Source organism: Salvelinus namaycush, chromosome 29, assembly GCF_016432855.1.
Source record: "Salvelinus namaycush isolate Seneca chromosome 29, SaNama_1.0, whole genome shotgun sequence".
Taxonomy (NCBI): Eukaryota; Metazoa; Chordata; class Actinopteri; order Salmoniformes; family Salmonidae; genus Salvelinus; species Salvelinus namaycush.
The window spans coordinates 17,034,082-17,048,405 of NC_052335.1; positions in this window are offsets into that span (position 1 = coordinate 17,034,082).

Consider the following 14,324-nt stretch of genomic DNA (forward strand, 5'->3'; position numbering starts at 1 on the left):
CTGTCTCAATATGTTGTATTGTCACATACAGCAGATACGTGCAGTGAAATGTGTTGTTTTACAGGGTCACCCATAGTAGTACAGCGCCCCTGGAGCAAATTAGGATTACCTCACACAGGAAGCGGCGCAGGTCCTAATCCAGGCACGTGTCATCTCCCGTCTGGACTACTATAACCTGCTATTGGCTGGGCTCCCTGCTTGTGCCATCAAACCCCTGCAACTTATCCAGAAGTTCTCCCATGTCACCCCGCACACTCTACTGGCTTCCAGTCAAAGCTCACATCCATTACAAGACCATGGTACTTTCCTACAGAACAGCAAGAGGAACCGCCCCTCCCTACCATCAGGCTATGCTCAATCTCTACACCCCAACTCGGGTACTGCATTCTGCCACCTGTGTCTTGGTCCTCCCACTGCCGTCCCACAGGACAGCTCCCGCTCAGCCTAGTCAAAGCTCTTCTCTGTCCTGGCACCCCAATGGTGGAACGAGCTTCCCCCTGAAGCTAGGTCAGTTCCTGCCCATCTCCCGAAAACATCTGAAACCCTACCTCTTCAAAGAGTCTTTAATAATCCCACAGCACCCCCCCCCCCCCCCCCCCCCCCGTATAAGAGCGTCTGCTAAATGTCAAATGTAATGCTTGACACTCGCAATCAATGACATCCCCACAGCAGCCAAACATTGCAACATGAGCATATTAAACGACGCGGGCAAGGTTCAAACACAGCTAGCGAGCATTCGCAAAGAACATTTCATATCAGAAAACATCAGCATAGCGAGTACAGGTAGTTACAGCAGCAGCAGAATAAGCAAATGCATACTAGCGGCAGGGTGTGTGAGCAGAACCAGTCAGCTTAAATAGACCCCCAAACAAGGTAGCATTTAATTGTTGCAATCTCAGCTGATGCGTCAGCTGAGGTGGGCACTCAGGTTACCATTGTCAACTGGCTTCGCTCTATTTATCAACCATGTCTTTCTACAGCTATCCCCTTTCTGTGATCTGTTTTCCCATTTAGCTTGCCACACAATTTAGAATTACAATGGCTGATTCAATTTGCAACCTCCACACATCAACCCAAATTGAATTAACTTGTTTATCTCACTTTCTGAGTTTTGAGCCGCCTCCCCAACCCTGTCAGCTGTCCCTAGCCTGATACATCATGATGTGTGTGGGAATGTAAGAGTGGGTTGTGAAGGATCAGACAACAGATATTACAACATAGACCATGGGCTGTTGTCTGCAGCCCAATTCTATGTACAGTAGAGGGGGCCTCTATACAATGTTGTATTCCATACTGTTTGTACTATAATTTCAAACCTTTATCACACTGTTTTGATGTCAAACATGTTTCCTCAATTGAATTGACAGATTTCTTTGACTTAATATCGTAATAGTGTTGTATTTCCCATCCCTTCAACAATGATTTCCCAATGCATGTATACATTTATGGAAGGTAATTGAAGGAAGACAGCCAGCTTGCTATGCGGGAGACGCATAAAGAAGCAAACTAATCATGAGTCTTGCGACCATAAAAATGTGGGGCCTGTGGTTTGGATTGTGCAGGTAAGGTGAGTGAGTGTCATCAGACAGCTTCTGGCTCCAGACTAGCGGGGTTTTCCAACTGTCCATTCCAACACCATCTGCTGGTTCACTCTATCAGCACTGTGAGATCATGGACAACCAGGATTCAGACATTTTTGGAGCTAATTAATGACATTTATTCTTTCTTCTATATGCTGTGTATCACTGACCATAATTGGTTTGTTTTGAAGTGTAATTTTCTATACCAATACAGGTGATCCAAAAATACTTTGATGTACATTTATAATTAATTGATTTAGAGCTGTAGAAAGCTAGTTACATAATAGCCTATTTTCACTGCATACTATAGGCCTACTATAACTATACCCCCTACCTTATGTTGTTTCTGCTACAATGGAAAGCCAGCCATGTGAAAGGTAAGACAGGTTAGCATTTGCGACAGAACTGTGCCATGGTGGAAGGCCTGCCTAGATGCTCAGGTCTATGCTGCCTCAGCAGCCTGTCTGACTGGCTCTGGAATGTGGAGGTGGAACGATGATTTTTGTGGAAGCTTATTCAGCTGTAACAATCTGATGAGGAATTCCTTATTCCTTCTCAGGTGGTGATGGGAGTTTACCGTCACTTTGCAAGTAAAAAGGATGTTTTAACCTACTTTCCCTCTTTGAAGCAGCACTTCTCTACACAAAAATGGCTGGAGCAGAAAATAGCTGCATTTTCTGAACTTATGAATAATTGTGCAGTTGGTATTAAGGCTTGAATAACTCTTGATGTTATGAAATCATGTGTACAAACAAGATCCACTGAACTTCAGTAACTGTGAGAGATGACATGCTGTTCATTGCACAATGACCTTTATTTCAAAATGTATGTACAGTATGAAATCAATTAGACTACAGACTTAGTAAATGCTGTTTTAGGATTGTACAAGTACAATAGCAGTACATATTTTTCACTCAATGGAAACAATAAGATATATTCATTGTGCTTTAGATTAGGAGATTCACTCATTACAACCTACAGAGACAAGCTCGGAAGCATAGCCAAATCCTCAAAGATATCAAACTAATAAGCATGGAATGATTCCATATCTGTGAAAATAATACAATTGGCCTATATACATATTGAGTTATGAAAAAAAGCTAATGTTAAGATGATAGGTTTATCAGCATAGGATATTACTGTAAAGAAGTGCTAGAAATTAATTTCAGTTAATATAAAATATGCAAGAATAAAAAATAAAGCAGGAGCAGTATTAATGAGGGTATTACAGTAGCATGTTTCACAGCGCACTTCGGTAATAGCAGGTTTAACGAACGTGTAAATTCTGTGTTTGGGGTTGATGGAAAGTATAATATTTCAATGACAGAAAGCTCAGGACAAGCTATTACATATCCCCTTCAGCTCTTCTTTCTCATTGGCTTGTACAGCTAAACTCAGCAAAAAAAGAAACAGCCCTTTTCAGAACCCTGTCTTTCAAAGATAATTTGTAGAAATCCAAATAACTTCACAGATCTTCATTGTAAAGGGTTGAAACAGTGTTTCCCATGCTTGTTCAATGAACCATAAACAATTAATGAACATGCACCTGTGGAACGGTCGTGAAGACGCTAACAGCTTACAGACGGTAGGCAATTAACGTCACAGTTATGAAAACTTAGGACACTAAAGTGGACTTTCGACTGACTCTGAAAAAACACCAAAAGAAAAATGCCCAGGGTCCCTGCTCATCTGCGTGAACGTGCCTTAGTCATGCTGCAAGGAGGCATGAGGACTGCAGATGTCAGGGCAATAAATTGCAATGTCCGTACTGTGAGACGCCTAAGACAGCGCTACAGGGAGACAGGAAGGACAGTTGATCGTCCTCGCAGTGGCAGACCACGTGTAACAACACCTGCACAGGATCGGTACATCCGAACATCACACCTGCGGACAGGTACAGGATGGCAACAACAACTGCCCGAGTTACACCAGGAACGCACAATCCTTCCATCAGTGCTCAGACTGTCCACAATAGGCTGAGAGAGGCTGTACTGAGGGCTTGTAGGCCTGTTGTAAGGCAGGTCCTCACCAGACATCACCGGCAACAACGTCGCCTATGGGCACAAACCCACCGTTGCTGGACCAGACAGAACTGGCAGAAAGTGCTCTTCACTGACGAGTTGTGGTTTTGTCTCACCAGGGGTGATGGTCGGATTTGCATTTATTTGTCGAAGGAATGAGCGTTACACCGAGGCCTGTACTCTGGAGCGGGATCGAATTGGAAGTAGAGGGTCCGTCATGGTCCGGGGCGGTGTGTCACAGCATCACCGGACTGAGCTTGTTGTCATTGCAGGCAATCTCAACGCTGTGCGTTACAGGGAAGACATCCTCCTCCCTCATGTGGTACCCTTCCTGCAGGCTGATCCTGACATGACCCTCCAGCATGACAATGCCACCAGCCATACTGCTCGTTCTGTGCGTGATTTCCTGCAAGACAGGAATGGCAGTGTTCTGCCATGGCCAACAAAGAGCCCGGATCTCAATCCCATTGAGCACGTCTGGGACCTGTTGGATCAGAGGGTGAGGCCTAGGGCCATTCCCCCCAGAAATGTTTGGGAACTTGCAGGTGCCTTGGTGGAAGAGTGGGGTAACATCTCACAGCAAGAACTGGCAAATCTGGTGCAGTCCATGAGGAGGAGAAGCACTGCAGTACTTAATGAAGCTGGTGGCCACACCAGATACTGACTGTTACTTTTGATTTTGACCCCCCCTTTGTTCAGTGACACATTATTCCATTTCTGTTAGTCACATGTCTGTGGAACTTGTTCAGTTTATGTCTCAGTTGTTGAATCTTGTTATGTTCATACAAATATTTACACGTTAAGTTTGCTGAAAATAAACGGGACGTTTATTATGAGTTTATAATAACTTTCGCTTATGGTTGTACAGTAAAAGCTAATTGTACAATTGTCAGTTATTGGGCCGTGGCTGCCTAGATGTTGCACAATGACATGGCATTCTGTGGCTGGACCTAGGCTAGGGTTGCACAATAATGGGTAACTGTCCTGTCGTTGGACCATAGCTAAGTATTAAGTGTTGTATAACAGGTTACTCTGTAGCAGGAACATATGCAAATGTCTGCACTCACTACTGTAAATCGCTCTGGATTAGAGTGTCTGCAAAATATGTAAAATGTAAAAATGTAACGTGGCTGATGCAGGATGCTGGTGTGGAGGAAAGATTGGTGTGGCTTTAGTCTAGGTCTGGTAGCACAGAGTAAAGGTTTGAGTGGCTCTAGTGTAGGCCCGACAGCACAGAGTAAAGGTTGGTTTGGCTCTAGTGTAGGCCCGACAGCACAGAGTAAAGGTTGGTTTGGCTCTAGTCTAGGCCCGACAGCACAGAGTAAAGGTTTGAGTGGCTCTAGTCTAGGCCCGGCAGCGTAGGTTCTGGTCTTTGAGGCTGCTGAGGGATTTGTTGCGGTACTCTGTCGGGGCAACACACCTCAGGGACTCCAGAGGGGAAAGGTTGGCCTTTGTCTGGGACACCCAGCGCACCAGGCCATTGATGTTGCAGTCACATGTCCAGGGGTTGTCATGGAGATACACCTCCTTCAGGCCTGGCAGGAGGTAGAGGACAATCAGATTATGCTCATTGTGACACTTTTTTTATAATAGAAATGTATATTACTTTTTATGAACAAATGGTCAAACATGAAGTACACATATGACACATATAGTCCACAAATGCATTTGAATAAACACCTAGAAAAGTTTGTTGTACATTATTCATCTCTTACCAGACAGCTGGGTGAAAATGTTTCCATCCATGTTTTTGAGACGGTTTCCACTGAGGGCCAGCTGGGAGAGCTTGGGTGTATGTCTAAACAGGTCCTGGGGCAGCCTCTCCAGCTCGTTGTTCCTCAGGTAGAGCTCCTGAAGGTTGGAAAGGCCCTCCAGAGTGGCTGAGGTCAAAGTGGACAGCAGGTTGTTATCCAGCACCAGCATCTCCAGGGAGGCCAGAGGCTTGAAGGCACCAGCCGAGATGCTCTTCAGACTGTTGTTGTCCAGGTTGAGGAACAGCAGCTCTGTCAGGCCCACAAAGCCTTTGGGGGAGATCCTCTCGATGCGGTTGAGGGCCAGGTCCAGAACCTTTAGGGCGTTCAGAGGCTTGAAGGCGTTGGAAGGAAGGGCAATTAGAGAGTTGAGGGGCAGGTCCAGGTCTGAAAGGTTCCGCATGCCTGTGAACATGTCTGGTTTGACACTGGAGATCTGGTTCTGGCCCAGCATGAGGAAGCGGAGGTTGATGAGATCCTGGAAGCCTTTCACAGGGAGTTTGTTGATCTGGTTCCCATACAGATTGATCAGCATCAGTCTCTGGGCTCCAGAGAAGGCCTGGGGGTGTATTGATTTGATGGCATTGCGTTCCAAGTTGATGCTTTCGATCTTGGGGATGGGTTTCAGGACGTTTGCTGGGAGGTCGACTATTCCGTTCTCGCCTGGGATATGGACCACAGAAACAGCATGAGAAATCAATACCATTGGAAGATGGTAATACCAGCCTCTTTCTTGTGGTTATGTCAATAAAATAACATATCGATTTGGAGCCAAATAGCTGGCACATACTAAAGTGAGATGGTGGTTTTCCCACAATTGCAAACAATAAGTGGACTCACCCATCTTTAGGATCCAGGAATCAGGGGGCAGTTTGGAGGGAAATGTCCTCATCCCCTTCTTGTGGCAGTTGACCTCTGACCTTTCAGGGCTGGTTTTCTTGGTGCATTTACAGACATCAGGACAGCTCTCTACAGCTTCTGCCACCCAGAACACCAGCACTGCTACACAGGCTACCAGCTGCATGCCTACTACACCCACAGGGAATAGAAAAAGTCTTCAGCACTTGCAGACTGATTAAGTTTCACAATTTAGTTTGTGTTGGAAGGACGATTAGAAATTCAATTTAAGATAATCCTATTTAAATGATATGAGAGTATTAAGAATGAACATCTTGCAGACATGCTCCAAAAAAATATAGACAAGTGCAGGATGAACGGCTGCATAGCTACAGTTTATGCTATTAGACTGATCAATATTTTCTCATCAGCATTTACCTGAACATTTGGTGAGACTTGTCGTCGTACAAACCTCTTCTTTAAGCTGTCTACTTTGTTTTGCCTCTCAAAGCGAGGGAGTCAGATTTTCTTAAGCTGCCTGTTCTGCTGTCATGTAACTTCCTGTTAGTCAGAGTGAATTAGCCCAGCCGTCTGCCCAGCAGCTACAGCAGCCAGCCTGCAAAACTACCAGCACAGCACCACTGCAATGTCACAGTCCCTGGAGAAAAATGCCATCCTCAGATTATGGATCAAAGCCACCTCACAGAAACGGAGAAACCTCTGCCAAGTTAACTCCTCCATGCCCCAGAGGAGTGCATGGGGGTGTGTGAGAAATAAGACAACTCAGTCAGTATGTGCCAGTATTTGTGTGTGTGTATGTGTGTGTGTGTATTTGTCTGTGCCAGGAGAAGTGGTGTGTGTGTGTGTGTGTGTGTGTGTGTATTTGTTTGTGCCAGGAGAAGTGATATACAAACTACGCACAGATTGATGTCATGGAGTCTCAAAGACAGAGAGAGAGAGGATGGTGGGTACCTCAGAAGGCATGGCTCCCAGCCACCCTGACAGCCAACGTCATGGAGATTATCCTGAGGTTCTGTGACTCGCGAGGAGCCCAGCCGCACACAGACAGCCCGAAAGGAAGTCACGCTCGCAACTGTAATTCCTTATGAGGGGAAAGGAACAATCACACATGTCACTCTCTGTTACACAGGGCCAAGTGCTGAGAGAGGGAGAGGGAGAGTAGAGAGCGCGAGGGAGCGAGAGCAAGCAAGAGCGAGAGAGAGATACGGAAAGGCCAAGCTCCCCAGTAGTGATAAGGGATTACAGAAACACATGTTAAGAATAGCTGCAGATTGACGTGTCTGCTGAGTGAGACAATTTTATTGTATGCTAAAGATTAAAAGCTATTTTCAAGCCTAGCCAACAGCAAGACAATATGCAAGCCATCTGGAGCAGCGTAATTATGGTGTTCTGACTGAAGGCTCAGATGAGCAGCCACACCAGTCAGCTCCTCTTCACTGGAGGGGAGAGAGAAGCCCAGCTAACACACACTGAGTTTTGAGGAACACACAAGAACTTCTTTCTACAGCAATATGATATCATTCACAAACTCTACTCAACTCAATGTGGTGGGCTGGGCATTCTCTTGGCGTGGCTTGGCTGAAATCATTCCAATATTATTGCCAATTACAGCCAATTGATCAAATGCTGTTTCTATCGAGTGGCCCGCCTCAGTTTCTAGTGCATACTGACAGGAGGAAGATGATAAAAGCCATGTGTAAGGTCTTGTAAAAGAATAGGTGTGAGAAGTCTCTATTGTATTGAACACGAGAGCTAGCTGTCTTTAGATCCAATCGATTGGATTTCTACAGCATGTTACTCTTCAATTAGCTCCATCATAAAGTACCCTGACTGTCTTTCTACTGCACTGCACAGCTGTAGGCTCTAATACACACCTAATGATGCCTTCCATTTGGATATACCTACACTTCAAACATCTCTGAAAATTATTGTTTTTCGATCATTTTCACAATATCAAAGCTGGCCATTCTTACAACATTCTTCTTTGTCATCTTGCTTCTGACCTTGTCACAGTGGCCTAAAGGTTCTGTCCAGTTTTACTTTGTAAAATAATGATTTATGTTTTATTATAGATTGCACAAACCCCCCTTTGCGTCATCCTTCACACTAGTTTTGACAGATGTACTCTGCTCTCTTACAAACTACAGTGAAAAGCAATTTGTCACACAATGCATTCCATAATAAAGAACATTGTCTCAGCAACATGCTCCAAACCCCTCCTCACTGTCAAACGCTTCATTTTATTTCACCTGACAAAGGAGTCTGACAAAGACTAAGGGGTCATTGGACTGTTATTCTCACTATTTGCATGAAATATGTATTTCATCTACATCCTGCAGATGCATTATGTTAAAACTGAGGTGTGATAGATTTGAGTTCTTTAATGTCATAGTTTTTCCATTGATGCTAAAAAGCCAAAAGGTTTTCCCGGTTTCCCGATTAAAAGGTGTGAGATTACTTTCCTAATGACAGCTCTTTTGGTTTCTATAAGACAGCAGTTGTGTCTAATGATGCTCACTTAAGCGTGGCAGCAGAAGCACCTATTTCCTCTGTAGAACATTTAGATGGCTGAGTCAACCACTGTCTAATTAACAGAGAAATCAAGCACTGCTATCACTAATGGATCTTCCTCATGATCTTCATTACTACGCTCTATCTCCAGTTCAGGGGATAGTTATCTCGCTCTGCAATTTGAGTCCCCTGGATCTGATGTAGGACCCCCAAAGGAACACAATTACCATGGCACTAGAACCATCTGCAGCTCAGGAGTGATTGTGACTCACTTGCAGCATCTGGTGTTCAAGTGTATTATCACTGTAGCATTACTGTACATTTCACAGTCACTTCAGAACCGTCCTATACCCTATAATTTCCCTCCTACAGAGCTGGATCTTGACCGTGTTTGGATGAAGTTTCCTGCTGCTAACAGATACATAGCTGGTTGTTTCAACATTTCTGACCCTGCTTAGTTGCAGAAGGACGAAGCGTTAGATGTCTGGAGTGAATTTAGAGGACTCAGCTTGTAGACGAATAGAAAGGAGTTTTAACTGGATTCTTAAACTGTCTCCTTTATCTCTCTCTCTCTCTCTCTCTCTCTCTGTCTCTCTCTCTCTCTCTCTCTCTCTCTCTCTCTCTCTCTCTCTCTACCTCTACCTCTCTCTCTCTCTCTCTCTCCCTCTCTCTCGTTTTTCCTCTCATCTAACATCATCTATGCTTTTGTAAGACTTCCTTAAGACAGGCCACTTCCAAACATTTGACTAGGTCCGGTGCAATGGAACACTCCATTGTCAATTATTTAGATAGGGATAGGTGGTCTAGCTGAGTTGAAACCTGATTTGGGTGACTGTAAACAAACGAAGAGACATCAGCCACTAAAAGCCTGAAATGTTCATTATTTCAACACTTCAATCTATCATGAATATTCTATTTGCATTATTTAGTGCTGATAGCACCACATATCACACCACAGGTATAGCTGTCAAAGAGGGAATGGTGATAGGTACTTGTTCCATTACGTCTTTTGTACGAAAGAGACAAAGATAGAGAGAAATATTGCCTACGGCATCTGTCAGAATACCAGAATCCCAGTCACACATGCACATAGTCAGACACAGATTCCACCATGACAGGCACAGCGTACATGCATGCTTCAATCCATGCCTGACATGAGCTATGGAGAACAATCCGAAGATTAGAAGGAAGTGCATTTCAAAGTCTACTGTAAAGTGTAAACAATGCCGTAAGTTTCAGACAAGTGTACAGAATTCACAACTCACCATCCATTTCATAAAATAAACTCAAATAGAGGCAGCTATTTCTCAATTATCAGCAATCAAGGATTGTGAACATACTGTTTTTCCTCAAGAGTTTTCAAATATAGTCAACAAATATTACAGTGACTCCAATCATTTTCATAAAATTATGTTTTACTCTTTATTATCACTAGTGAGGGCTCTGGCTCTGCTGAAAATGGATAGCAGCCAGGAAAGAAAACAACTATTAGCTTATGTAAGGGAAGAACAAACAGCAAAGGAGAAAAAAAATCACAGTGTTTTATGAGTCACTATTTCTCACTTCAAAGACATCTTAGAATCAATTACCCTTGTCAAAACAGCAGCCTCTGTGTTCTAGTGTTTCTCCCTCCTGTATTCCACAAACCATGACCTCCATGTTGTGATTCTGAGTAAAAACAGCTGAATGCAAAGCAATGCTGCTTTACTTTGATGTTATAAAATACTATTGGGTTACATAATGAGGCCGACCTTTATTGAAAAGCAAAGTAATTACATTAATTCAAAAAAAGTGAGTAAATCTCTGATGCTTTGCAGCACACTAGATTTGTCTGGGGACTTCCAGATATGCACTGGAAATGTGTGTCACCTTAGGAACAAATTGACAGTTTACTATGGGCCTCCCATTCACTTACTCCTGGTATTTCACTGATGGCACCCAACGAATCAGGTCTGACCTATCTGTTTTGAAACTGTTAAGAAAATGGGACAGTCCAGGTATAATCCAAACACCTCTTAGAATGCTAAACACACTCAAAACAGATATCTTTATGTATTCTAATCTAAATGAAAACCTGTTATCAATCAATCAAGTTTATTTTATATAGCCCTTCGTACATCAGCTAATATCTCGAAGTGCTGTACAGAAACCCAGCCTAAAACCCCAAACAGCAAGCAATGCAGGTGTAGAAGCCCGGTGGCTAGGAAAAACTCCCTAGAAAGGCCAAAACCTAGGAAGAAACCTAGAGAGGAACCAGGCTATGAGGGGTGGCCAGTCCTCTTCTGGCTGTGCCGGGTGGAGATTATAACAGAACATGGCCAAGATGTTCAAAATGTTCATAAATGAGTCATCATGCCCGGTAGTCCTGACGTATGGTCCTAGGGCTCAGTTCCTCCGAGAGAGAGAAAGAAAGAGAGAAGGAGAGAATTAGAGAGAGCCAAGATGTTCAAAATGTTCATAAATGACAAGCATGGTCAAATAATAATCATGAATAAATGTCAGTTGGCTTTTCATAGCCGATCATTAAGAGTTGAAAACAGCAGGTCTGGGACAGGTAGGGGTTCCATAACTGCAGGCAGAACAGTTGAAACTGGAACAGCAGCAAGGCCAGGTGGACTGGGGACAGCAAGGAGTCATCATGCCCAGTAGTCCTGACGTATGGTCCTAGGGCTCAGGTCCTCCGAGAGAGAGAAAGAAAGAGAGAAGGAGAGAATTAGTGAGAGCATACTTAAATTCACACAGGACACTGGATAAGACAGGAGAAGTACTCCAGATATAACCAACTGGCCCTAGCCCCCCGACACAAACTACTGCAGCATAAATACTGGAGGCTGAGACAGGAGGGGTCAGGAGACACTGTGGCCCCATCCGATGATACCCCCGGACAGGGCCAAACAGGAAGGATATAACCCCACCCACTTTGCCAAAGCACAGCCCCCGCACCACTAGAGGGATATCTTCAGCCACCAACTTACAATCCTGAGACAAGGCCGAGTATAGCCCACAAAGATCTCCACCACAGCACAAACCAAGGGGGGGCGCCAACCCAGACAGGAAGATCACGTCTGTAACTCAACCCACTCAAGTGACGCACCCCTCCTAGGGACGGCATGAAAGAGCACCAGTAAGCCAGTGACTCAGCCCCTGTAATAGGGTTAGAGGTAGAGAATCCCAGTGGAGGGGAACCGGCCAGGCAGAGACAGCAAGGGCGGTTCGTTGCTCCAGAGCCTTTCCGTTCACCTTCACACTCCTGGGCCAGACTACACTCAATCATATGACCTACTGAAGAGATAAGTCTTCAGTAAAGACTTAAAGGTTGAGACCGAGTCTGCGTCTCTCACATGGGTAGGCAGACAATTCCATAAAAATGGAGATCTATAGGAGAAAGCCCTGCCTCCAGCTGTTTGCTTAGAAATTCTAGGGACAATTAGGAGGCCTGCGTCTTGTGACCGTAGCGTACGTGTAGGTATGTACGGCAGGACCAACTCGGAAAGATAGGTAGGAGCAAGCCCATGTAACGCTTTATAGGTTAACAGTAAAACCTTGAAATCAGCCCTTGCCTTAACAGGAAGCCAGTGTAGGGAAGCTAGCACTGGAGTAATATGATCAAATTTCTTGGTTCTAGTCAGGATTCTAGCAGCCGTATTTAGCACTATGTGTGATATAATCTGTTTAAGCAATAGAGGTATACAGTTGAAGTTGGAAGTTTACATACACCTTAGCCAAATACATTTAAACTCAGTTTTTCACAATTCCTGACATTTAATCCTAATAAAAATTCCCTGTCTTAGATCAGTTAGGATCACCACTTTATTTTAAGAATGTGAAATGTCAGAATAATAGTAGAGAGAATGATTTATTTCAGCTTTTATTTCTTTCACCACATTCCCAGTGGGTCAGAAGTTTACATACACTCAATTAATATTTGGTAGCATTGCCTTTAAATTGTTTAACTTGGGTCAAACGTTTAGGGTAGCCTTCCACAAGCTTCCCACAATAAATTGGGTGAATTTTGGCCCATTCCTCCTGACAGAGCTGGTGTAACCGAGTCAGGTTTATAGGCCTCCTTGCTCGCACACGCTTTTTCAGTTCTGCCCACAAATGTTCTATAGGATTGAGGTCAGGGCTTTGTGATGGCCACTCCAATACCTTGACTTTGTTGTCCTTAAGCCATTTTGCCACAACTTTGGAAGTATGCTTGGGGTCATTGTCCATTTGGAAGACCCATTCGCGACCAAGCTTTAACTTCCTGACTGATGTCTTGAGATGTTGCTTCAATATTTCCACATAATTTTCCTTTCCTCATGATGCCATCTATTTTGTTAAGTGCACCAGTCCCTCCTGCAGCAAAGCACCCGCACAACATGATGCTGCCACCCCCGTGCTTCACGGTCAGGATGGTGTTCTTCGGCTTGCAAGCCTCCCCCTTTCTCCTCCAAACATAACGATGGTCATTATGGCCAAACAGCTCAATTTTTGTTTCATAAGACCAGAGGACATTTCTCCAAAAAGTACGATCTTTGTCCCCATGTGCAGTTGCAAACCGTAGTCTGGCTTTTTTATGGAGGTTTTGGAGCAGTGGCTTCTTCCTTGCTGAGTGGCCTTTCAGGTTATGTCGATATAGGACTCATTTTACTGTGGATATTGATACTTTTGTACCCGTTTCCTCCACCATCTTCACAAGGTCCTTTGCTGTTGTTCTGGTATTGATTTGCACTTTTCGCAACAAAGTACATTCATCTCTAGGAGATAGAACACATCTCCAGGAGATAGAACACATCTCCTTCCTGAGCGATATGACATCTTTATGGTCCCATACTGTTTGTACTTGCGTACTATTGTTTGTACAGATGAACTTGGTACCTTCAGGCGTTGGAAATTGCTCCCAAGGATGAACCAGACTTGTGGAGGTCTACAATTTCTTTTCTGAGGTCTTGGCTGATTTATTTTGATTTTCCCATGATGTCAAGCAAAGAGGCACTGAGTTTGAAGGTAGGCCTTGAAATACATCCGCAGGTACACCTCCAATTGACTCAAATGATGTCAATTAGCCTATCAGAAGCTTCTAAGGCCATGATATCATTTTCTGGAATTTTCCAAACTGTTTAAAGGCACAGTTAACTTAGTGTATGTAAACTTCTGACTTCAACTCTGTCTAAACACAAAGTACAGGTCAAGTGGACTTGATGGGTCTGTGAGGACAATACACATCTTCATGCATTGGTTTCATAGCAAGACTGCACAGATTCTTAAACTTAATGCAAGGTAGGTTTAAGGTTTAAAAGGGGATAGGATCTTACAGGTGCTTACCAGTGTTTACTTGATTCCATCACCATGCTATTCTCTACGTTCATGTGTTTATTCAAATGAGTCTAAATTATTTATAGATTCATTAACATACCATAATGATCTCGCTGCAACCCCCTAGGATCTAGTAAGGAAATATACCACTAATTAAAAAGACAACAGACAACAGGATTAAACCAGGAAAAAAGCAAATCGGGTGCTTTCGATAAATTACCTATAAGTACGGTTTATTTGGCCGGTTACTTCTTGACCTCTATGCTACTTCATGTCAGTGAGTGACCTTGTTTCTTAAACTC